Source organism: Geotrypetes seraphini, chromosome 2 (assembly GCF_902459505.1).
Source record: "Geotrypetes seraphini chromosome 2, aGeoSer1.1, whole genome shotgun sequence".
NCBI lineage: Eukaryota > Metazoa > Chordata > Amphibia > Gymnophiona > Dermophiidae > Geotrypetes > Geotrypetes seraphini.
In genome coordinates, this window is record NC_047085.1 from 364203580 (window position 1) to 364230681 (window position 27102).

A 27102-nucleotide genomic window follows, 5' to 3' on the forward strand; every position below is an offset into this window, starting at 1 on the left:
TTGTTCTAACCTTTCTCCCTTAGCCTACACAGAGGGGATATACAGTAATTTAGGATTTTTGCATTCTTTTCTATTATACTCACTGTAGTATCTCATCTCTACTGTAGTGCTGACAGGTTTTGAATAGTGGTATTCTGCCAGGAAGATCTAGACAAACAGGTTTTCATCTCGGAACTTAATGCAAATATCTCACCTAGTGTATGCTATGCAAATGTTTCCTTACTTTTTTTTTTTTTTTCCCTCAGATACTCTCCAGTAAAACTGGCTATGGGAGTAATTAAAGAGGTCATCGTAGCCAAAGTAACCGTGGAGGACATTTTTGATTGACACTCTTATTTTGCGTCCTGTTTGATTTTCCAGGCACTCTCACATAGTTCTTCTGTCGGTAAGGAAAGCACGCTTAGTTGCAAATCCTTTGGAACCTGAGATAGGATGATCTTTTTCTTCTTCTGCATGCAAAGAGATGAGACATAGAAACATGGTGAGTGTGTATGGCTGGGGTTCCGGGGAGGGGAGGAAAGAGACTTGATGTTCTACAGTTGTTTCCATCTGATGCAAACATAATTACTTTCTGTATGGTCTTTTATCTGCGGAGGCTTGTTGATGGACAATATGCAAAACTGGATTTAGAGACAGAGGTTGGAGTTTGAAAATGAGTTTGCTGCCATGGCTGGATGAATGAGGACTTTTATGTAATAAACTGAGTTCACCGATTTTATTAGGACATATCCACTTCTTGTTTTGCGACAATGGCTGGATGAATGAAATTTTGCTGAAGAGTATGAATTTTGTTTTAAGGAAACTGTTAGATCTAGTCTTAGGAGCTAGAGGTACTAATGTGTTAGATTATGTCAGCATCTCCTTTAGTTAAAACAAGTTTTTACATGCAAATTAGGCATTTATACAATTGGCTGGACATACATATGTATAAGCATCCTTAAACAGCAGATGCTTACACTTCTATTGAGTCAGAACTGGGACAGGGTTTGGGCTTATACAAATAGATATACATAAACTGGGACATTTGTTCTATCATGAGAACAAGTGTAGGTGTCAGCACTGACCTTTCAGAGGACTAATACTGGTCAGTTACTGGGCAGACTTGTACGGTCTGTGTCTGTATATGGCCGTTTGGTGGAGGATGGGCTGGGGAGGGCTTCAATGGCTGGGAGGGTGTAGATGGGCTGGAGTAAGTCTTAACAGAGATTTCGGCAGTTGGAACCCAAGCACAGTACCGGGTAAAGCTTTGGATTCTCGCCCAGAAATAGCTAAGAAGAAAAAAAAAAAAAATTTAAATTGAATCAGGTTGGGCAGACTGGATGGACTATTCGGGTCTTTATCTGCCGTCATCTACTATGTTACTATGTTACTAATAAAGGCAGATATTCACCTATGTTCCCTCTATAAAACTTCTGAGCATTCCTGCTGCTATAAATTACCTTTATTGTATAGGGGAAAAATAAAAATTGAACTTTTAAATTTAATGACTCTAAGGGTAAATTTTCAAAGACTTTAATAGTTTTTTACCCCCTATAGAATAATCAGTCTAGGCAGGACATTTTTTTGAAGGAATCCGTGTAAAATTTATAACAGGGCACTTACCTTCTGTAGTAGGAATGTTTACAAGTTCCACCTATTTTATAGAGGGAACATAAGTGCATATCTGCCTTTATTACCCCGCCCCCCTTTTTACAAAACTGTAGAGTGGTTTTTAGTGCCAGCCATGGTGGTAACAACTCCAACACTCATAGAATTCTTATGAGCATCGGAGCTGTTACTGCCACAACTGATGTTAAAAACCGTGCCACAGTTTTGTAAAAGGGGAGGGGGGGGGATAAATAGCCCTCTGGAAATTTGATGCCGATACCTACTCTTGTTCTCATGATCGAGAAAATGCCCCAGTGGTCTAGTGGTTAGAGCAGCTGCCTCAGCACCCCAAGTTTTGAGTGCTCCTTGAGATTCTGGGCAAGTCACATAACACTTCATTGTCTCAGGCACAAATTACTAGGGGCTGCTGAAAAGTTCTCAGCCCACTTTGTCTAGCGATTTTCCACTTTTATAGTTCCATAAAAACTGCTTTGGGATTGTTTAAACCATATAGAAAAAGCAGTTTATCAATTCCATCTCCTTTACACAACTATGGGCTAGATTCGCAAAGCAAACTGATCGTGTATCGATTGGTTTGCGATCACTTTGCGACCCTGCTCCCATTCACTAACCTTATTCCCGATCCAATTCCTGCCCGATCCGATCTGCGCATGCAAATGAGGGGGAATTGCATATAAATATACATCTGTGCATGCGCTGGGATCGCTATAGAGAGATTCGGGCAGGCAAATAGAGGACTTGAGCTGAATTTAAGCTTATATTTGTTTGCTTATTTTTTCATATTTTCTTTCTCTTTTTGGAGACAAATTATGTATGCTTTAAATTGCTTTCTGTACAAGGTAAATTTTTGGTATGCATTTTGAAAACTTAAGAAATAAAAAAACCCCAACAAAAAAAAAACAATTAATGCTAATAATTGCTTGTTAAGATGCCAAACAGTTCTAACTGGCTCATTATTCAATTAAGTTGTGCAGATTGAACATGTGCCCAAATTTGAGCATGCGACTCAAAGCGCCATTTATAGAATTCAGAGGCTAGCTTGCACAATGTGCTGCTTACATGTCTGAAAGCTGCCACTTAGATTTTCAGACCTGAGTGATGTAACTATTTTATTTTTAAATGCGTATTTTGGTGAAATGCCTTTTCCAGTGTATGTGCTTCTGAATACCCATATTTTCCATGACTTTATACATATTCAGCAAGCCTCTTGTAAATATCTTACACGTTTTGAACATCCCAAAATGAACATCCCTTTTTCTACCTAGACAATCTATGTAAAATGAGGTTTCCCATTATTTATAGGCAACTAACTCCTCCCCCCCCCATTTACAAAACCACAAAAGCATTTTGTAGCACAGGCCGATGCGTTGAATGCTCAGCGCTGCTTCCGATGCAGCCTGTGCTAAAAACCACTTCTGTGGGTTTGTAAAAAGGGGGTGGGGGGTAAGTTTCAAGTTTCAGCTATAAAAAAATCCACTGAAAATTGTTACTATGGTAGAACATTGATACTTTTTAAATTGCTGGATACTTCTGATGGTATTAATTAATTTGTTAGAGTACAGTGGTGCCTCACACAACGAACTTAATCCGTTCCAGGAGCAAGTTTGTTATGTGAAACGTTCGTTGTGTGAAACGCGTTTTCCCATAAGAATACATGTAAAACAAAATAATTCGTTCTGCAGCCCTGTTTTCCCATAAGAATACATGTAAAACAAAATAATTCGTTCTGCAGCCCTACATTTCCCTCCCTCCACCTCACCTTATATGCAGAGTTTGCCAGCTTTCTTTTTCACCCAGCCGCACGCTTTCAAAAAGCTGTGCACGCGCAGCTGCTGAAGTTGATCAATGTTCTCCTCTCCTGCAACTTCCGGTTTCCGGTTGCGTCAGAGGAGAAGATTGAACAACAGAGCATGCGCGCATGTGCTGCTCTTTGAAAGTGTGTGGCTGGCCGAAAAAGAAAGCCGGAAAACTCGGCATCTAAGGTAAGGTGGAGGGAGATGATGGAACACTGCATTCAGACAGGAGGGTGCTGCTGTTCCCGGCTCACATTAGGAAGCGGCGAGAGTAGTTCCGCCCCCCCCCCCCCGGGCCCCTCGGGCGACTTCGTTGTGTGAAACGAAGTTCGTTATAGGGAGCAAGACAAAAAGTTCGTTATGCGCAGCGTTCGCTGTGCGAGGCGTCCGTTATGCGAGGCACCACTGTATATGTACAGTATGCTCTTTTCTGAAAAACTTTATATTCTACTTGGACCTTTGGGGAGAGAGCAATATTTAGTAGCCAATTTTGTTTAGGATTAGAAAGGCTTGTAAATTGTCCTCATGGATATTGAAAAGAACCAACCTTAGTACTGAAGCGTGGGGAACTTGAGTGGACATTTACACCTTAATTCTATTTTAAAAATCAGTATCCAGTTTACACACCGATTGGCAATTTTGGCGCCCAAAAGAGGGAAGTGCAGTAAATGTGATTCTAAAAAAGCCAAAGTTGAGTGCACAACTTACCCATCACGTCTATTTTACCATGCTGACAAAAGAGGCAGGGATTGGGGTCGAGAGTGGGCAGTGTCATATGAATTAGCACAGAAAGCATATTCTGTAAATGGCGCAGATCTTGATGCCGACAAAGATCTGCACAGAATTTTGCACCTGTTATAAATAGTGCCTAAGTCCAGTTATTACTGCGAATGGGCAGACTGGATGGGCTATTTGGCCTTTATCTGCCATCATGTTTCATGTTTCTATGTATTTGTCTTTTGGGACTCAGTGCTTAGACCCTGCTTTATACCCAGTACACCTGCATTGTATCCTTACTACTGCTGCCTACTTTCTTATTGATAATTCCTTCTCCATCTCTATCCATTCCTTTGCCCTGCAGTCCCTTTACCCCATTACTGGCCCCCTCCCTGAGCTTAACATTTATGCATGGAATATTTTATAAAATGGTAATTAATTATAGGGTTCCTGGGCGTGAAAATATCACTAAATCACATTTCCACTGAAATAATCAGAATAGGGTGCACATTTGTGTGCTCAACTATGTCCCATTCTTACAATTATATCTTTAACAATTTTTTAAATTACATTGTACAGACATAGGCCTGATCTCTAGTTCTACTGTATAGGATAGTTCACCCTCTCACAGAGGATCTTTAACTGTAGTTGTTCCCTGCAATGAGACTAAATGTTCTTTCTCACCTATGCTGACATTTTCAACTGAGTTGGCAGGTTAAGGCTGGAAAATTCCAAGCTCAGATGAATGATGTGTACCAGACTTCATGTTTCTATATGCAGACTCACTGCCTGAAGGTCATCTGAGGGCAATGTGGGTTCTAATACATTATGGGATCAGCAGTACTCATTTCAGTCATGGTGATGGGGGCATGAAGTCTGTTGCATTAGCCAGTCCAGTGACACTGCAGCAATCTTGGAGGGGACACTTTCCTTTTACATGGGCAGTGTCCTCGATTCGTTACCTGGGTGTTTGGATCCCTAGAGATCTTAGGACTCTTTATGATAGCAATATTTCCTCATTGCTACATGACACCTTACATAGTTTACAAAACTGGTTCACTTTTCCTCTCACAGTAGCGGGAAGGGTAGCTCTTTTCAATATGGTGATATTTCCCAAATGGTTATATCGTTTTCAGGTCCTGCCTCTGCTCTTATCTTATTCACATAATGCTCGATTAACTAAAGGTTTACGACGATTCCTTTGGGCTGGTAAACGATCCCGAATGTCATTCCTTAGGATGTGTTTACCTAAGGAAAGGGGGGGTTATGGTTTATTGAATGTGCGTTGGTACTCTATGGCATGCCAGATGAGACATATTAATGATTGGTTTAAGGGGACATCTGATTTCACTGCAACGTTACTGGAGTTGTCTTTGTTGGCTCCATTTCATGTGAGCTATTTCTTACATGTGGCGGATCCACAAATGCGTTCTTTGGTGTCTCATTATCCAATATTTACGCCAGCTCGGCGTGCATGGAAGTGGGTTTGTAAATCTGCAAAATTGTCTTCTGGGGTTTCCTTATATTTACCCATCCAGGGCAATGGAGCCTTTCAACCTGGAATGCAAAATTCAACTTATCAGAGATGGAGTGCTCGGGGTCTTCAATATCTATTTCACTTGTTTTCAGAGGAGGGGAGACTAGCAACTTTTGTAGAATTGCAGCAGACATTTGAATTACAGCCAAAGGATCTGTTTGCATATTACCAAATCCGACATTATGTTCAGTCTCTCCCAAAGATTCATCTTACGGAAGATAAAAGGGAGGCTCTTTCGGAACTCTTTAGCCTTTCTGCACAACAGAGTATTCCTCTACGGTTTCACATAGTGGGGATTCGAGATGGTCAATCCGGCCCTAATTTGGACATTTTAGCGGCAGCTTGGGCTGAAGATTTGCAATGCACGATAATGGCCCACCAGCTCCAGCGGGTACTGAAGAATATCCAGAAGGTGTCTCCTAATATCACCCACTGGGAAATGCAGTTGAAAATTGTTTTGAGACTTTATATTTCACCAGAACGAGCAGCCCGGATGGGGATAACTACATCTCATTCTTGTCCGAAATGTGCACTGGCTCATGCTTCATTGGGACATATGTTTTGGACCTGCCCCAAAATTCAACAGTTTTGGAGATATCTTGGTCATTATACTACGATGCTTTGGAGAAGGCGATGGCTTCCGCAACCGAGAGCACTATTCGGATATTATAATATAGCCACTCCTAAACCTAAAGGAATGACAGCTTTTATTACTAGAGTGCTTTTGATGGGAAAGAAAGCAATTCTTACTAACTGGTTATCCCGAGATCCTCCTTCTAATGCTCAATGGAGAGCCTTGATGATAACTCATGCTACGCTGGAGCAAAGATCGGTGGGAGACTTTGAATATGGGCCGGGTCGTGGATTTCGTCAGACCTGGGAATATTTCTGGCAGGATCTCACACCATATGCTCGAAGTAGACTCTTGAATCAATAGATTTACTTTTCACTCTCAATTTTTCTGTGGCATTGGACTCTTGGGATGGGGAGGGAGGGGAAGGGAGGGAGGGGGAGTGTATTCAATATTATTTCCTGACTATGCTATTTGTTTTATTTGTTATTTGTTGAAACATTTGAACATAAAAATGTTCCAGAGTCTGTATAGCTCTTTATAACCTATATCATGGGCAGCTCAAGGCAATCTGATGCCTGAGGTAAGGGATGAGCTGGCGCCCTCCCTCCCCCCACACACACAGAGCATCCAAAATGGGGGTGGGGCAAGGGCTGCCCCAACTATTAGGCAAGACTGGCCAGCTGCCTATGGCGACAGCAGCTTCTTAGAGGGTAGTAGCTTCAGTAACATAGTAAATGACAGCAGTCTTACACACCACTCCTTTTAGGCCCAGGTCTCCCATGTTTAAAGCAAAACAATAGATCCTGCCAGACAAACTCAAAGAACCATGTTTCTCACCACACATACTTTAACCTGCTTTTCAGCAAGTTTCATGGCAGAGTACAGGAGTGGTTTGCCATTGCCTTCTCCTGTGCAGTGTGTTGCTCCACTATGTTGGTGCTGCCCAACATAGGGCCTATAGCACCTGCAACCTATAGCACCTGCTATTCCCAGGTGGTCTTCCATCCAGGTACTAATCAAGCTTGACCCTACTTAGCTTCTGATGGTAAGAGTGGGTCTACTCATGGTGGCCAGGCTATAGACATAAAAATGTAATAGAAAATAAAGTATGATTAAAACAATAAAAATAAAAGCATAAAAAATGTGTAAGAAATATGAGTATAAATCTATATATTATGAATAAAAAAGGTTAGGTAAAATGAACAGATCACTGTGGGCAGAGGGAGGGAGGAAGGCTACTGCAAGAGCTGCATCAGGAAGTAGGGCAGACTATGGGTCCTGGGAGGGGTGAGGTTGCAGGATCCCAGAATATTCTAAGGTAGATAATGCACCCAAAAGAATGCTTGATCCTGGTTTGACCAGCTTCCAGGGCCCAGTCACTGGTCAATGGCCTCAAGTGGTGACCCCTATCCCCTCCTGCACATATTCAGTCCCAGTGGCAGGTGCAGGGCAAGGTGCTGCTATACTTGCATCTGCTAGAGATTCAGCTCTCTGTGGTGGGGGCAGCAGCAGGAGCCCATTGTCCTCTCCCTTCCCAGGGACCATTCAGCTTGACCCTGAGGCAACAAGTCCAGGAGATGGTAACAGTCATCCACTCCATCTGATGCACATTTGACCATTACATATTCCAAGCTGAGCTCTGTATTTTGGGAGTTCATCATGATATATGGGGACCAACCTGTGCCTATTGGTTATAGACTGGCACCTGGTGTTTACAGTAAACCTGTTAGAGTGTTCAGATATGGTGACAGCTCATTCAGCAGCTTCTTTCCTCCTGGTTGCTGTCTGTGCTACACCTGGCCCCAGAACCTTTACCATACTGGGTAACCTTATTGAGCATCTGTACATAGTGGCACCATAGATGGTTGCTTATCCCCAAGTGGATGCCATAGAGAGGAACAATACATGGAGAGGGAGCCCAAGGTGTATGAATTTGACACTTCAGAACCACTCACCTGCCTGTGCCTGTAGCTGGTGTCTCACCTCCTTAGAGATAGTCCCGCTTGTGTCGCTGCAGGTACTGGCCACATTTCCTCAAATCCCCAGTCTGTATGGAGAAAAGGGATGGGGAGGGAGAGGGAAGTGGAGTGGCCTGTACATAGCAAATGTTTCACTAGTTATTCACAGTGGGGATTGACATTACTGTTTGTAGGATACCCCTCCTAAATCCACCTCTACATGCCGCAGAGTGGATTGCCATGCTGATGTCTGTATATTTGCTCCGTGACACAGAGGAAGAGGCTTTTGTGGTGGCTTCAGTGTTCTTATTAATTATCTTAACCCTCTAACAGAAACATGCTTCCCTCCTAATGGATCTGATACCTGACACATTATGAGGGAGCAAAGATGATAGCCTAAGGGTCAGAACAGTCAACCTTATATTCAGAGAGTGTCAGGTTGAAATCCCACCACTGGTACCCATCACCTTAAACTGTTCACTTCACCCTCCATCACCACAGGTACATAATTAGCATGCCAAAGAGCACTTTCATGTATTGGGGGTCATAGCTGATTAATGTAATCAGGAGTTGTACCTCCCTAGAGAAGGAGGCTTCCTCATTGTAAGAGGCAGAAAACCTTTACAATGACCACTTCCTATGGACAGCCATTACAAGCAAGTTTTTTCTTTGATCAAAAGAAAGGTATCTTCCTCAGAAGCGTTGCCTCTGTCCAGTTGCCATTTTGCACACTGTCACCACCTGAATGATGTCATCATGCAATACACGCTGATGTTGGCACAGAAATAACATGAAAATTTCAAAATGAAACAAATTGGCACAGAAATTAGGTGTCCCTCTCGATTTAGGTGCAGATATGTATGATGGTATTCAATAAAAGGTGTGAAACAGACAGCACACTTTATTGAATATAGCCATACATATCTGTACCTATAGTTAGGTGCTCTTTATAGAACTTAGGCCCAGATTCTCAAAACTTTAACGTGGTCACTAAACTGGTTTCCGACGGTTTAGCCCAGGGGTCTCAAAGTCCCACCTTGAGGGCCGCAATCCAGTTGGGTTTTCAGGATTTCCCCAATGAATATGCATGAGATCTGTGTGCATGCACTGCTTCCAATGCATATCCATTGGGGAAATCCTGAAAACCCGACTGGATTGCAGCCCTCAAGGAGGGACTTTGAGATCCCTGGTTTAGCCTGTACTCATTTTAGCGGCAGATTATCAAAATGGCTTATATCTGTCTTTAACGAGCTTTCTAGCAGTCTCTGACACTGCCATGCTAATGGGCTTTTCAATATTGAAATGAGCACTCTGGTGGATTCTTCAATATCACTGAGCCATTCTTCAAGAGTGGCATTGGCTTTTGGTGACAAAAATCAGCAACTGATCCAGAGGGGCCTAAGGCTACTGGGCCGATTCTGGTTGGCCCAGGTGCCTCAGACCCCACCTGTGGACGGGGTTTGAAGCGCCTGGGCCAATCGACAGATGGCGGGCCTGCCGGATGGATGGGCTTGGGACCCGTCCGTCCGTACAACTTTGTTTCTGGTATGGGGGTATCAAGTGTGGGGGGTGTTAAGCGGTCGGCGGGTGGGGGGTGTCATGGGGTCAGCAGGTGGGGGGGCCGATTGGGGGGTCAGGGTGGGGAAATCATGGGAGGGGTGTGCGCAGAGGGCAGGAGGGCCTGGGATCCCTCCTGCCCGTATCTTAGTGGGGGTGGGGGGTCACCTGGGCAGGAGAGGTTGGGCTTCCTCCTGCCCAGATCAGATCGGCGGGGTGGGGTGGTCGCTGGGCAGGAGGACTTGGGCTCCCTCCTGCCCAGATTGTTGTCAGATGGGGGGGGGAGGGGTGGATCGCTGCCGCGTTTGGCAGCACTTGGTGGTATCGCTATCGCGGCAGGGGAGATGAGCCATCTCTCCTGCTGCGATGGTTGCGGTGGGGGGGGGGGATTCTGTAACTGGTGTTGTTTTTGACAGACACTGGTTACAAAATCCAGCTTTAGGCAAAGGACTGGCTCCTCCTTCGCCTAAAAGGCCTGGCTTTGGGTGTTTGGGACTTAGGCTTTTTTTGGTTCATTATATGGTGTAAATGTAGATGTAGTGGCGTTCTGGGCATTTAAACAGCTGAACGTAGAGGCAGGCCATTATTTTTAAAAAAAACCTCCTTTTGGACGTTCTTTTTGATAATGGACATTTTCGCTGCTTCTACTTTCAACATTTAGGGCCTTAGGCCAAAAGGGGACTTAGATGTTTTTTTTATTATGACCCTCTAATTTTGGGAGGGGGTGGAATGCATTGGAATGGGAGAACAGGATGGCAATTTGACTGGATTTTAGACTGGCTTTTATTGTCTGATCATCTGCTTAGGTAGCATAGAAATAAAATGAACTAAGACAACAAAATATAGAAAGAAAACATGTTTTGGGATGCAGAGCAGCAGTAGTTGACCTAGCCATGTATATATGCACATAGCCTGAAGTGGAAGTCAAGTAGCTGTTTCAAAAAATATTTTTGGGGCTCAGATTCAGGCAGCCCAGAAGTTTTCATTTGTTTTAGTTTCCTGTGTTGTTTACAAGAATTTTCATTTTCTTTAGGACTTTTTTTAAAAATTTTTTATTTTGGGTGCAATACTATTATTAATGCAAATTCTTCTAAAAGAATGTGCATTATTTGGAAATATATAACACAGCATTGGGAAATAGTTGTATATTCTGTCCTGTCATTCCAGGCAAAAAAATTGATATGAAACAACATGAGAAATGTTGCTTCCTATGAATACACGTCCCTAATATTTACTAATCAGAGCAAGAAAATTGTTTTCTCACAGCCTCTAGCAGAACTCAGGACAAGTACAGAGAAAACTGTAGTTTTAACAGAATATTCTTGGCTGTTAAGCAGTCTAGTTTCTGAGCTTCTCTAGTTTTCATGTTCTAAAAGAGATTAAAGAGAGGTAATAGAAAACCAGATTCTCTAGAACAGACTTCACTCCCTAATATATTCACAACAGGAGTCCTTCAGCATCATTAAATTGCTGGAATAGCTTTGGTGCTAAAGGTGCCTTTTGATTAGCTGTTTAATTGTGTTGATTGAAGTCAGCAGATCTATCTTCTTAAAATACAAAAAATGCCTGAAGATCAGGCCCAGTGTTAGGGGAGAGCAAGCAGGGCAACAGCTCTGTGGTTGGCATGCCTGCCCCCTTCTTTATGCACCAGTCCGACGTCACTCTCACCTTCTCCGGCCTGCTAACAAACTGACCATGGCAGCAATTCTGAAGTACTGCATGTGGCCTCCTCTGTGCTTTCCTTCTGCTGTGGTCTGCTCAAGAGGAAACAGGAAACAGACTGCAGCAGAAGGAAAATCAGCTATTGGGAGCAGACCGCAGCAGAAGGAAATCACAGAGGAGGCCGCAGGCAGCACTTCAGAATTGCTGCTATGGTCAGTTTGTCAGTGGGATGGGGAAGGTGAAGAAGACGTCGGATCAATGTTGAAAGAAGGGGAAAGGCATGCCGGCCTGAAAAAGTCCTCTGGACAGCTAGCTTTTTTGAAAGTAGAATAGGGAAGGGGTTTAAAGAAGTGCCAGACTGGGGGTGGGGGGAGGTGAAGTGAGCCCAGAAATAGAGGATATTTAGAAAGATGATGGGCAATGGTCTGGAGAGAAAGAAGAAAAAAAGAGAGAAGTTGGACGTGGGATGGTGTGGAGAAAGGGAGAAAGACACTTGAAGGGAGGACAGCTGAGAAGAGAAAGGGAGAGATGGTGGATCTGAGGAAGAAAAGGAAAGATATAGGATGGGAGAGTAGGGTAGTTGGGAAGAGAAAGAGAGAAAAGTTGGTCCTGGGGATGGAAAGAAAGGAGAAAAGGAGAAATGTTTAGGATTGCGGGTGGAGAGAGAGAGAGAGAGAGAGAGAAAGAGAGATGCAATATCTCTCTTTTCTCCAACCTTTTGTTCAGCATCAAGGGGGAAGCGAAGAACAACAGAAAAGAGAAGGAGAAATGTTGGACCATAGGGGGGCGGGGCAGAGAGAGAAGGAGAAATGGACCCATGGGAGGGCAGGAGGGAAGAGAAGTGAGATAAGAAAATGATAGGGGATGGGGAGAAAGGGATAGGGAGATATAACGTAAGTGAGAACTGTTCTGCATGACTCAGGGTATCAGGATTAAGAATAGCAGCTTTGGGCCTTTTGAAACTTCCCTCAGACTCTCAGGATCCCTGCTCTAAAAATAAGTTCTAGTTGAAAAGCACTGCATCCCAGGCACTGCATGGACAGAAGTATACTGAACAAACTATATAAACCTCATAGAGGCAGTATAGTGAATCTCTCTCCAGGCTCCTGCATAGCAGAGGTCAAGATGAGGATAATTCTACAGCAGGTCACCTAATAAATGCTTTTTATGGAGATTAAATTAAGCTATTCTACAAAACAATTTAGGTGCTTCCTTTTCTGTATAGAAATACTAGTGCAAGTGGCCAAAAATATGCTGAAATCTAGGACCTTATTGTAAAAGATGCATTTGTGATTTACACGTGGAGGTATCTGCATTTACATATGTATAATTACAATTGCCTTACTGCTGTACTTAGGGGTCCTTTTACTAAGCACGTGCTAAAATGGCTAACACTTTAGTAAAAGAGGGGGTTAGTTCCTTAAACATGTATTTGATCTTTCATGTTATATATAGCTCCCAAAGCCAATATCCAATCTCTCATGCTATATATAGAAATCATCTCTCTTCTATATGAAGAATGTACCTACCTTGTTGCTAACCTTTATTATGTATGTAAACTTGTAACCTGTTCTGGGCTCTTTTGGGAGGACAGGCTAGAAAATCAAATAAATAAATACTTCTCCAACCCTCTTCCCTCCCTCCATATTGTTTCTCCAACTCCCTCCATGCTGTTTCTTCAACCCTCCCTCCATTTTGTTTCTCCAGCCCTCTCCATGCTGTTTCTCCCTCCATCCATGCTGTTTGTCTAGCTCCCTTCCCTCCCTCCATGCTGTTTCCCTCCCTCCATGTCCAACTCCCCTTTTACTCCCTCCCCCTCCCCTCAGGACCCATGTTCACTACTAAAAAAAAGCTTCAGCAATCCAAGCATGCCTGAAGAATCCCAATGCATCCTCTCCCATGAGCCATCCAATTTTTAACCATAGGATGAACATCTCCCACACAATGTTGCAATATGGTTTTCTTTACCAGCCCAAAAGCCACCAATAGGAAACGTCTATAGTATTCTGCTATACATACTTAGAAAAGGGGCTCTCTATACCTAATAAGAGGGTCTTGAAGGACCACTCTGGGGAAATGCCTATTATACACTTAACTTTACTAAGCACTGTCCTCCATAAGTCTGCCAAAGAATGGCATTCTAGGAAATGGTGCACTAAAGTTCCACGATGAATTTTGCATCGGAGACACCTATCATCCTGCCACAACCCCATTTGTTTTCCTTTACACCTAGTAATGTAGACCTTGTGTAGGATCTTTAATTGCATCTCATGAAACCCAACATTTGGAGTGGCCCACATGGTTTTAACAAAACTAGCAGACAGGTCTTTCACATGTACCTCCTCTCCCAATAAAGCTTCCCAATCAGATGCCATCTGCTCCATGAGCAAAGTGGGCTTAAGGTCCTTTCCTAAACTGTACCACACCGACAGTTTGTTAAGACCAGGCAGTATGGAAATAAACCTTGCACTTCTGATATGTGGATATCTTCCCTGGATTCAACCTGACAAACTGTCCTACAAACCTACATAACACACCTCCAACATATCCCCTTGAACTTTGGATGCACAGCAGCTAAGAAGCCTAGCAAGATGTCCAGAAAGTTGGCTTTTAAAATTGGCACTTGAACATTTTGGTGAGAAAAATGTCCAAGTGCCGATTTATGCCATTTTTTTTAGATGTCTTAGTGTTTTGAAAATGCCCCAGATAAGTCCGATTTGGATAATTTTCTGAATGATACTTATTAACCATGCAGCATGGGGGTTGCAACTTCCAATATCTTGGATCTTCCCATTCATATATGCTGAGTACTTCAAAGTAATTCAAATTCGCTGCTGTCAGAGAAAGGATGCTGGACTATGCAGATGATTTTTCTGAGTCTGCATGGTACTACTCATGGGTATAAATCTAAAAATGCCAACAATGAAATATCTTTTAATAAAAATGAAACATGCAAAATTAGTATAATGAGGTTCATGACCCAAAGACAGGTGAAAGGATCTATGAAATTGTATTACTCAAAACATTGCTACTGTGGACATTAATGCCTCTTATCACTGGATAAATTATTACCAGTATTTACAATATATCTTATCTCACTGATACTGTTCCCTCTAAGCTGAGCAGGAGTCCTCTAAGTGCATTACTGCTGTTTTCAATGTGATAGTGAAACAGTACCCTCCACTGGCAGGACTGTAGATGTAGAACTCCTGCACAGCTCAGAGCAGTTGTCTCAAACTCAAACATTTTGGATTTGTAGGTACTTGGAGGGCCTTAGCAAAAAATAGTTAATGTCTTATTAAAGAAATGATAATTTTGCATGAGGTAAAACTCTTTATAGTTTATAAATCTTTCCTTTTAGCTAAGTCTTAATAATAATATTGTAATTTATAGCTAAAGAGACGTGATCAAGAAACTGTTTTATTTTACTTTTGTGGTTATGATAAACATATTGAGGGTCTCAAAATAGTACCTGGTGGGCTGCACGTGACCCCCAGGCCACAAGTTTGAGACCACTGGCTTAGAGGGAACAGTGCTCACCAATAGACAAGGAGCCACAGAAGGGATTGAGCCAGGTCCCTTGGTTCTCAGCCCTCTTGCAATAACCATTAAAGTACGCCTCCACTCTTTTGCTTTATTCCTAAAAAGCAATTTCTAACTCATGTGTAGCATTCTTTGATTACGTAAAACCTTGGGTTTGGGGGGGGGGATAGTGACTAATAGTTGCCTTGCCTCACACATTCAGGAAATCAGGAATAAACATTTATTTTGGCATAATGAATGTCATCCGCAAACAAACAGAATGTGAAAATGATGTGGCATTTACAACCCTAACAGTAATAGTAAATAAGCTCATTGTCAGTCTGTTCAGATGCTGTTTGTCTTTAGTTAAGAAGGTCTTTTCAAATATAAAATTAGTCCATCACATTAGACCGGATTTTGAATCTGGACGTTTGCTGTTAGTTGTGCAATCAAGTTTCAAGTTTTATTTAAAATTTGATACACATGCTTATTAAATATTTCTAAGGGAATTACAATACTAAAATGGGGGGACAATAATATAAACAGGAGAAGTTCCAACAGACGCACAATACTAGACTGGTATAGAACAAGTTTAGACTATTGTAACATTATGCTGTTGGTTCTTTCAGAACAACAACTTTATGGATTACAGCTAAACTGACTCTATGAGTAGCGTGTGCATCAAATTTTAAATAAAACTTGAATGAAGCCGTCATCACAGTGTGCAGCGGCCTCTAAGAAGGCGAGTAGAATGCTAGGTATTATCAAGAAAGGTATTACAACCAGAACAAAAGAAGTTATCCTGCTATTGTATCGGGCGATGGTGCGCCCCCATCTGGAGTACTGTATCCAATATTGCTCGCTGTACCTTAAGAAGTATATGGTGACACTCGAGAGGGTTCAGAAAAGAGCAACACGATTGATAAAAGGTGTTCAATATTGGTCACCGTACCTTAAGAAGGATATGGCAATACTTGAGAGGGTCCAGAGGAGAACGACACAAATTATTAAGGGCATGGAAAACCTTTCATACACTGAAAGTTTGGAGAGACTGGGGCTCTTCTCCCTGGAAAAGCGGAAACTCAGAGGAGACATGATAGAGACCTACAAGATCATGAAGGGCATAGAGAGAGTAGAGAGGGACAGATTCTTCAAACTTTCAAAACATAAAAGAACAAGAGGGCATTTGGAAAGTTGGAAGGGGACAGATTCAAAACGAATGCTAGGAAGTTCTTCTTTACCCAGCGTGTGGTGGACACCTGGAATGCGCTTCCAGAGGGCGTAATAGGACAGAGTACGGTACTGGAGTTCAAGAAAGGATTCGACAATTTGCTGCTGGAAAAAGGGATAGAGGGGTATAGATAGAGGGCTACTGCACAGGTCCCAGACCTGTTGGGCCGCCGCGTGAGCGGACTGCTAATCACGATGGACCTCGGTCTGACCCAGTGGAGGCATTGCTTATGTTCTTATGTTCTTTCCTATGCTGAAAGATTGGAGAAACTGGGGCTCTTTTCCCTAGAGAAACGGAGACTTAGAGGAGACATGATAGAGACCTACAAGATCATGAAGGGCATAGAGAAAGTGGAGAGGGACAGATTCTTCAAACTCTCAAAAACTACAAGAACGAGAGGGCATTCAGAAAAATTGAGAGGGGACAGATTCAGAACCAATGCTAGAAAGTTCTTCTTCACCCAAAGGGTGGTGGACATCTGGAATGCGTTTCCGGAGGGTATAATAGGACAGAGTATGGTATTGGGGTTCAAGAAGGGAGTAGATAACTTCCTGAAGGAAAAGGGTATAAAGGGTATAGATAGAGGATCACTATACAGGTTATGGACCTGATGGGTCGCTGCGTGAGCGGACTGCTGGGCATGATGGACCTCTGGTCTGACCCAGCAGAGGCACTGCTTATGTTCTTATGTTCTTATAAGAAAATAGATCAGGCTCTGCTATATTTGGTCAAAATACACCGGCTCCTGATCAGAACTTGAATTTTGTTAATGCTTTCATTATTTGTTTTTTTATGAGGGACCGCTGAAAAGTTCTCAGCCCAACCAAGACGAGAATGACGTGGAGCCATGAAACGTACAAGTTATTCCACGCTTTTCTTGACGCTTTTCGTTTCATTTCATATCATTTCATTTCGTTTCATTTCATATCATTTCATATCATTGAACCATTGAACCAAAAAAAACCCAAACAACAAAATGTTTTTGTCGTATCTTCCACAGAACTTGGCCAATTCTTATGAAATTTAATGTGTCATGTTCTGAATGAAGTTCATGTAAAATGTTGTAAATATTTCCCACCACACCACAACACTACCTTGTGGAAATGAATTGTGAACTGAATAAAAAAACATCAAAAAGTTTTATGGCATATCTTGCAGAAAAATAATGTCAATAAGTAAAGTCATGCAGCAGAATTATGAATGGATTGAAGGGGAGAGAGATGATTAAGCGGAAGACCTGAGAGAAGCAAACTGCAGCAATCTAAGCGAGAGGTGATGAGAGTGTGGATAAGGGTTTTGGTAGTATGCTCAGAAAGGAGAGGTCAGATTTTGGTAATATTAAAAAGGAAGAAGCGGCAGGCTTTAGTGGTTTGTTGGATCTGAGTGGAGAAGGAGAGAGAGAGGAGTCAAAGACGACCCCAAGGTTGCAAGCTGACAAGATATGGAGGAGGAGCTGTTATCCACAGAAATAGAGAATGGGGGAGGGGGTTTAGATGGGAAGATAAGGAGCTTGGTCTTGGCCATATTCAGTTTTAGATGGTGGTAAGACATCTAGGCTGCAATGTCAGACAGGTAGGCTTAGACTCAGACCTGAATTCCTGTAGAGATATCTGATGTGGAGAGGTAGATCTGGGAGTCATCAGCACAGACCATGGAAGGAGACGTCATCAGTGACGCTTCACCTTCAGGAGAAAGCCGCGAAGCAGCCTGTTTAGCACTGCGGTTGCCGACGCTACTGGAGAGAGGTTTACTGCTCTCGCTGGGAGGGTCGGAAGGGTTCACTTGGGGGGGAGAGATAGGAGGGTCAGCGGGGGTTCAGCTGGGAGGGGGGAGAAGCGGTCTGCCTCGGTGCTCCAAGGCCTGGTGCCATTACCTTCTTCGGGCAGCAGCAGCAGCAGCTTTTACAATTCACTGCTGTTGCTGGCTTTAGGCCTTGCTCTCTGCTGGGTCCTGCCTACTTCCTGTTTTCATGAAGACAGGACCCGACAGAGAGGAAGGCCTGAAGCTGGCAATAGCAGTGAATTGTGAATGCTGCTGCTGCCCGATGAAGTTCAGGACATCAGGCCTTGGGTGACAGAAGGAGGAAAGGGAGCAGAGGGGGAGAGAATTGGGGAGAGTGTTGCTGTATCCAACTGGAGGGAATGAAAGGAGATGCCAGGGCTTGGAGGGAAGAAGAGGCACCAGGGCATGGAGGGAAGGAGGAAGGTATGCCAGACCAAGGGAAAATGAAGGGGGAAAGGAAGGAGGAGATGTCAGAGCATGGAGGGGGAGGGAGAGATGGAAGAAAAGGAAAGGAGAGAGATGCCGGGAATCAGGGAAGGGATGATGCCAGACCGTGAGGTGGGAAAGAAAGAAAGGAGAAGAGAGAGATGCCAGAGCATAGGGGAGGGGGTGGAGACAGAGAGAGAAAAATGGAGAGGTGACAGAGTTCAAATCAATCATGTACAAAGAAGAGAAGGGGCACAGGACAGATAGTTTATGGAAGGAGCATAGAAAGAGGGAAGATGCCATATGGAAGAGAGAGAGAGAGGGTGGACACTGGATGGAAAGAGCACAGAGGGCAGTGAATGGAAGGGGCAAGATAGAGGGTGAACATTAGATGGAAGGGGTAGAGAGAGGGAAACAGACACTGAATGGAAGTGTGGGGGAGAGGAGGGACAGCTGCTGAATGGAAGTTTAAGGGAAGGGGAGCAGATGCTGGAAGGAAGTGGGGAGGAGAAAGAAAAAAGGGCACATGCAGGATTGAGGGAAGAAGACAGAGTTAGTTACTGGAAAGGGTGAAGGAAAGAGGTGGAAAGCTATAGGTAGACACAGTGAAAGAGGGAAATTGAGGACTGAATAGTAAAAAAGAATTTAGACAGAGGCATAAAATAAATTGAGAAGGAAGACCAGGGAAGAACAGGAGGAAGGGAGCGGAGAGAGAGATGCCAGAGCAGGAGGGAAGGAGAGGAGACAGACACCAGACCAATGGGGGTGAAAGGAGAGATGGAAGGGGGAGGCATACAGTTTCTGGAAGGGGCATAGAAGGAGAGAATATGCCATATAGGGGCAGAGAGATGGCAGACAGTGGATGGAAGGAAGAGAGTAACAAGAAGATGAGGAAAGCAGAAACCAGAGAAGACAAAGGTAGAACAAAAATTTTCTATTTATTTATTGCTTTAGGAGACATGTGTCACTGTTTCTATGGTGTTGCATTTTATGCAGAGTCCAGCTTCTTGCTGGTTCAATTTAACCTTTGTCTATGTATTTCTATTTTATCCCCCTTTTATAAAACTGTGGAGCGTTTTTTAGCGCCAGCTATGGTGGTAGCAGCTCTGATGCTCAGAATTCTATGAGCATCAGAGCTGTTACCACCGTGGCTAAAATCCACACTACAGTTTTGTAAAAGGGGGAGGGGTTAGTTTGTGATGACATTCCATACTAGGTGAAGGTGTTTTCTGTGTTCTGTGTGTTCGAAAGACATGGGTTTCTGTTAGGATTGACTGCAGGATTGATCTGTTCTAGTCTGGCTTGTTTAGTTTTACAATGGGTGTATTGATGTTGTACTTCTTACTGCAGTATGTAAGATGCTGCCTTTTCCTAGGTACTCATGTGTGACATGTGGCTTGTTACTAAAAATCATGTTTTTCGTACAGATGGGGGGAGGTGCCAAAAAATGATGGGCCCCAGGTGTCACAAATGCTAGGTACGCCACTGCGAGAAAGTGTTGAAGCTTTAGGGCTGAGAAAAGGGTGGAGGACAGAAGGGAAGGTGAGGTGCTGAATTCAAAAAGTGAGAGATGTGTTGGTGGGAGTTAAATGGTTTGGGCTGACAAGAGAAATTGGGAAGTCAGTGTTAGGAAGAGGAGGTGGTGCAGGAGAAGGATTGAGCAGATGCGCCTCCGTAGTGAATAATGAGATTTATTCTGGATATGGGAGAGTATCCTAGGCCTGGATTGGCAAGATTAATCAGACTTGTGAGACAATGGCCAAAAGAAAAAAAAGTCCAACGGGTCTGCAGTGAAAGTCAATCAGCAGGAACAAAAAAGAACTGCAGCAATGATGTACAAAGCCCGGGAACTTTATTGGAGTAAATAAATTGTAGTGAGCCAAAAGAACCATTATTTTGGCTCACTACAATTTATTTACTCCAATAAAGTTCCTGGGCTTTATACATCATTGCTGCAGTTCTTTTTTGTTCCTTGTGAGACAATGATGGCATGGTCAAAATGAGCATGTTTTAATGGGGGAAGAACTAATCGATAAGTGTCAAGAGAATGGAGACAATGAAACATAGACACATGATGGCAGATACAGGCCAAATGGCCTATCCAGTCTGCCCATCTGCAGCATCCACTATCTCCTAATCTCCCTAAGAGATCCTTTATGCTTCTCCCACACTTTCTTGAATTCAGACACAGTCTTTGTCTCCACCACCTCTACTGGGAGACTATTCCACACACCTACCATCCTTTCTGTAAAAAAGTATTTCCTTAGATTACTCCTGAACCTGTCAATTGTCACTTCTGACACAACAGAAGAAAAGCCACTGGCGTTTACAGCACTGCCTCTACTGGCCAACTGTTGCTGCTTCTTTGGGAGGGTCCGCAGGTAAGAGATACCGGTTCCACATGGGGAGGGGGGTTGATTGGAGGCCAGATCTGTGCAGGGGAGGGACAGGGGTTGTCAGGTCAGGAGCAGAACAGCAAGGAGATGCCACGGGAAGGGGGATGTGGTCAGAGAGTGAGAGAGGGAAGACCCGCAGAAGGGGGAGGGGAGATGGATAGTGGTGGACTAAAAGTGGGGAGGAGGAGGAAGAGAAAGAGACATGGATGCTGGGCCCGCAGGGTGGAGGGGAGATAGAGATTGGACCCATATGGGGTGGGGAAGAAAGTGACAGGCCAGAAAGGAGGGTGGAAAGGGAGCAAGAGAGTTGGTGAATTGGAGTAGAGTGAGGTGAGGAGACACAGATGCTGGACCTACAAGTGGAGGTGGAGGGAAGAAAGAGAGTGACCCAGACCAGAAAGAGGGTATGAAAGGAGGAAGAGATTCTTAGCCAGTGATGAGAGGGAGAGAGCTGCATGAGGGCTAGTGAGGGGATTCAGAGTGTGAGTGAGAGAGAGGTGGGATTTAGGAGACAAAACTACAGTTGGAGTGAGAGAGGAAAGAGGAAATAGAGGAGGCTGGAACCTGAGAAAGGAAAATGTAGGAAGGAATTTCAGACCTTGGGATATGGGAAGTCTATGCAAACCACTACAAATAAACTTTGCAGAATTCTGAAATATTGTACGCAGAATTTTCAATTATTTTGCACAGAATTCTTCCAGGAGTAGATTGCTCAAGTGGTGAAGATAAAAAGCAGATCACACAAGCCAGGTGGTAAGGTAGTAAGCAATTTATTAAAGCAGAAGAGATAAAAATCAATGCACCATGTGGCCATATTTCACCTGTATAAGGCTGTGTCAGGGCAGATAACCAGAGGGAATAACTGAAATCCAGTTCCCTCTATAACTAACAAAAATAGTGGCAAATAGCCACAGGAGTTCCAGAAGTTCTGCACACAGCCTCCCTCGTGATCTGAATGGCTCAGCATTGAGGAAGATATAAGAAAGAGAAGTTATCGCTCCTTTTCTTATGTTACAATCTGAAGACTGTATGAACAGAATTTGAAGAATTAATGAATGTCTGCAACCAGTAATAAAAAATGCTAGTGTGGTTTTGTAAAAGAGGAAGGGGGGGGGGGTTAAATTAGTGGGAAGGTTTAACTAAAAAATCCTGTCGAGAAGTTCTTGTCATCTTACGTTAAATAACCCTTCTTTCGAGAATATTTCCTGGAAGAAACAATTAGAAAACACATTTGTCTATCCAGGCACTGAAGTTTGGAATTTTGTGTTTCTTAGTACGAGGGGCCGCTGAAAAGTTCTCAGCCCAACCGAGAAGAGAATGATGTGGAGCCATGAAACGTACAAATTATTCCACACTTTTCTTTCATTTCATATCATTGAAACGATGTGCTGGCAGAACATTTGCTGGTTCTTATTTAGGTTTCGTTTTTTTTTTTATTTTTTAAAGAATTAAGTCTTTGCCTCTGCATCCGATCGAGCTCTATGGCTATTCATGCATCTTTCTCACTATCTGTCATGCAAATGGAAGGGGTTGAAGTGATTGGTGTCACAGCCATGGAAACCACATAAAGGCAAGTTTGTGTTCTTGCCTTGGTGAAGTGAAGTGAAGTTCTTTCCCTTGTGCACATGCCAGAGCATCAGACTGTATATCAAAGACACAGGCATGCTGTTAAAATACAAAGAAACCAATGAAGCCATTGCCTTTTATTTCCAGCAGAATTTACTTCACCTTTTTCATCACTCCAGCTCTTCGTTTCCTCCTCCTTCTCCCCATTAAGATTTCTATTGCTCCCCTCATTTACTATCCATGAACCATCTATCAGATCCGTCTGTCTGGGAGTCAGGTTTTGGCCAGAAACCTTTCCTTAGAGATCTTTTGCATAGATTTCAAAGCTGCAAGTGTGGGGAAGCAGCTGTCTCTCAAGTATCCCTCTGAACGTGCAGTGCGGATCTTGAGCTTTCAGTTGCGAGGTATGTGGCAGTGCACAGATGTGGCAGCAGAAGGCCAGGTCACCCAAAAAAGATTTTGATCTGTTTAAATGACAACACAGTTTTGGCAGACTGGACCTTGGCCACTGGGTACATCTGGCTCTGTGGTTAACAAATTCCAGCATTTGTCTCCTACCAAATTTGGGAGAAGAAAAGGACCTACAGACTGGCTGAACTCAATCTAAAATGCAGAGCTTGAGCGGTCTCTGAAGTGCTTTTATATCCTGTAAGTTATATATATATATATATTTTTTTTTTTTCAGAAAATGATTTGTGTTGAACAGAATATAATGATATGAAAATGCATCATGACAGGGACAGTCACATGTTTGTCAAGAAATAGATCTGTAGTTAGACTAGCAAGTTTCCTTATCGATAGACTCTGTATTCACGTTATACTTTTCTAGTATTAATCATCATTAAAGGCCATTTACCAAAAAAATTTCTCAGGAAAACGTTTTGTATAGTTGACCTCTATGTGGATGCATTATATTTTAAACTTTCCAATATACAAACTTTGAAGCGTGGGATGAACACAGAAGATTTAGAATCAGAAAATAATATTAAATATTGAACTAGGCCAGTTACTGGGCAGACTTGCACGGTCTGTGTCTGTTTATGGCCGTTTGGTGGAGGATGGGTAGGGGAGGGTGTAGATGGGCTGGAGTAAGTCTTAAAAGAGATTTTGGCAGTTGGAACCCAAGCCCAGTACCGGGTAAAGCTTTGGATTCTTGCCCAGAAATAGCTAAGAAGAAAAATTAAAAAAAATAAAATAAAAAATTTAAATTGAATCAGGTTGGGCAGACTGGATGGACCATTCGGGTCTTTATCTGCCGTCATCTACTATGTTACTATGAAGCGTGTGTGGTCTTCATTATAAACCGTAAGGGGACAGACTTAAAGATCTCAATAAGTATACTTTGGAGGAAAGGCGGGAGAGGGGAGATAGGATAGAGACGTTTAAATACCTACGTGATGTAAAATGCACATGAGTCGAGTCTCTTTCATTTGAAAGGAAGCTCTGGAATGAGAAGTAATCTAAGGAAGAACTTTTTTACAGAAAGGGTGGTAAATGCGTGGAGAAGTGGTGGAGACAGAGACTGTGTCTGAATTCAACAAGGCGTAGGATAGGCACAATAGCATGCAAACTATATGAATTTCCTGTAAAAGAGTGGAGGAACTGTGCTCAGAAGACTACACCCAAACAGGAGATGCTACCTCGTCACAGTGCTCAACGCCTTTATTTTTCAATCAACACCCGAAACGTATGTGTTTCAGCCATGAGGCCTGCCTCAGGGGTCTGATTCTCAATGTGCAGCGCCTTATCACAACAGTCTTCTTATGATTGAAGTGTTTAACAGTTTTGTGAGATCAATGTACTACTCCATAGAGCGGTCACGCTCTTATGAGTGATCTCAATCATCTATTTTGTCTAATGTGACTTTTGGCTTGAACAATCATAAGACTGTTACGATAAGGCGCTGCACATTGAGAATCAAACCCTTGCGGCAGGCCTCATGGCCGAAAAACATACATGACACTTGCTCAGAAGAGCAATCGCTAGGCACAGCTCCTCCCTCCTGTCAAGCTGCTCTCCCTAGGCCTTAGGCATACACTGGGACTTCTAGCTAGCCTAGAATTTGTCCAAACCTTTTTTAAACCCATATATGCTAACTGCCATTACCACACCTTCTGGCAAGGAGTTCCAAAACTAGGCTAATCAGGTTTATTAGCCTTTTATAAATATTTTCCTTTTTTTGATTAACTATCATTAGCACTTCATTAAGCATCAGTTTCTGCAAAACCTTCTGGTCTATTTTTCTTTTCATGACATTGATACTCATGAAGTCTCTTCCTTTCTTTACCTTCCTTTATTTCTTTTTGTACAATGTCAGAGAAGGCCAGTGGTTTCAAAATTACAAGACTGTCAGCAGATATAAGAACATAAGAACATAAGAATAGCCTTACTGGGTCAGACCAATGATCCATCAAGCCCAGTAGCTCGTTCTCACGGTGGCCAATCCAGGTCACTAGTACCTGGCCAAAACCCAAGGAGTAATAATATTCTATGCTATCGATACAGGGCAAGCAGTGGCTTCCCCCATGTCTTTCTCAATAACAGACTATGGATTTTTCCTCCAGGAATTTGTCCAAACCTTTCTTAAAACCAGCTATGCTATCCACTCTTACCACATCCTCTGGCAACGCTTTCCAGAGCTTAACTATTCTCTGAGTGAAAAAAAGTTCCTCCTATTGATTTTAAAAGTATTTCCCTGTAACTTCATCGAGTGTCCCCTAGTCTTTGTAATTTTTGATGGAGTGAAAAATCGATCCACTTGCACCTGTTCTACTCCACTCAGGATTTTGTAGACTTCAATCATATCTCCCCTTAAGCTGTCTCTTTTCCAAGCTGAAGATCCCTAACTGTTTTAGTCTTTCCTCATACGAGAGGAATTTCATCTCCTTTATCATCTTGGTTGCTCTTCTGTGAACCTTTTCTAGTGGCACTATGGGCTCCTTTTACTAAGCTGCGATAGCATTTTTAGTGCACGCAGGATTTTTGCGCTCACTAAACCCATGCTACGTGACTAGAACTAATGCCAGCTCAATGCTGGCGTTAAGGTCTAGCATGCGGCAATTCAGCGCGCACTAAGCGCGTGTTAAAACCGCTATCGCAGCTTAGTAAAAGGAGCCCTATATCTTTCTTGAGATACGGAGACCAGAATTGAATGCAATACTCCAGATGAAGTCACACCCTGGAGCGCTACAGGGGCATTATAACATTTGTCCATTGTAACATAATTGCCATTAATGATTATTGCAAGACCTGCTATAAGACCTAGATTCTATAAAGGACATCTAACTTTAGGCATAGTTTAGATGTCCAGCTGAGTGCGATTCTATAATGCATAGATGCACTATAGAGAATCGCGCTTAGCAGTGCTCAGCTAATCTAGATGCATCTATATAGTTAGATGTCCTTTACAGAATTGCCTTTTAGGAATCACATAGACATCTACAGAATGTCTATAACATTATCACGTCTCATTGTTATGACATCATTAGAATTGCGATTTTATGCTGTTTTTCATTAAAATTGTATGCAGTGAAAGGCTGCCACCACTATTATTTTATTTATTTATTTATTTTTAATTTCTCTTCGGTGACAGGGAGGAACTGGGGATTTGAACCTGCAATGTCACAGTACTAAGGATATAGCTTTAACCACTGTACCACACACTCAGCTCTAAAATCACATGTGAATTGTAAAACTAGGGGCTCCTTTTACGAAGCTTTATTGCATGCACATTTCTAGCGCGCGCTAACCCCCACGCTAGCCGAAAAACTACCGCCTGCTCAAGAGGAGGCGGTAGCGGCTAGCCCGGCCGACATATTAGTGCGCGCTATTCCACGCGTTAAACCGCTAACACGGCTTCGTAAAAGGAGCCCTAGGTCTTTTGGGCTCTATTTAAGTGCAACTTAGATGGACATATAAAAACATAAGAACATAAGAATTGCCGCTGCTGGGTCAGACCAGTGGTCCATCGTGCCCAGCAGTCTGCTCACGCAGCGGCCCATAGGTCAAATAATAATAATAACTTTATTTTTCTATACTGCCATAATCTTGCGACTTCTAGGCGGTTCACAGTGAAGAGAGCTGTACAATCAGCGAATTACAGCGTACAAATAGTGAAGGTGTCACTGAGCAGTCAGTGATTGCAGAGTACACAATAGCAAGAAAAAGATATTAATGGGTTACAGTATAATCTTGACATGTTACTTTAAAGGGGCTCGAAAGCCAGCGAATTACAGAATACAATTGATGAAGAAGACACTGAACAGTCATTGAAAACAGAAAACCGTTGGATGAAGATATGTAGTATCAGCATGAAGAGTGAGAGTTTTTTTTAAAAAGAAAGGGGGGCGTTTTTTGACTAGAAATTAAATCTATTGAACAGGTGCCGTAGGTCAACCTGGCTCTGTCTATGAAGTTGCCTAGCCAGGTTTGCTGTTTACCAGCTTGAAATTTGAAAGTTCTATCCAGAAAGGTTCTATATTTGCAACCTGTGGTTTTCGGGTATGCAAAGAGGTTGCGATTTCTGGTTGTCCTTGTGGGTGTGTAAAGTTCGAAGTGAGGTGATAGATAATTGGGGTCCATTCCCCACACCAGTTTATATCAAAAGCAAAAGAATTTGAATAAGATTCGTGTCTCAATTGGCAACCAGTGTAGCAGTTTGTAGTAGGGACTAATATGTTCACTTTTCTTTAGTCCATAAATTAAGCGGACGGCCGTATTTTGCACTATTCTTAATCTTCTCACGGTTTTTTTTAGGTATACCCACATAAATGA

At 42.9% G+C, this 27102-nt stretch overlaps 1 protein-coding gene across 3 annotated transcripts in view; it reads left to right on the plus strand.

Annotated features, from left to right (window-relative positions):
• Nucleotides 1-383: 383 nt before the first annotated feature.
• ITPRID1 (ITPR interacting domain containing 1) overlaps nucleotides 384-27102 on the plus strand; it is a 219089-nt gene continuing 192370 nt past the window's right edge. For all 3 annotated transcript variants that reach the window (XM_033930566.1, XM_033930567.1, XM_033930570.1), the window contains exon 1: nucleotides 384-481. The gene's annotated coding sequence lies outside the window, so the exon portion shown is untranslated. The remainder of the gene's footprint in view (nucleotides 482-27102) is intronic.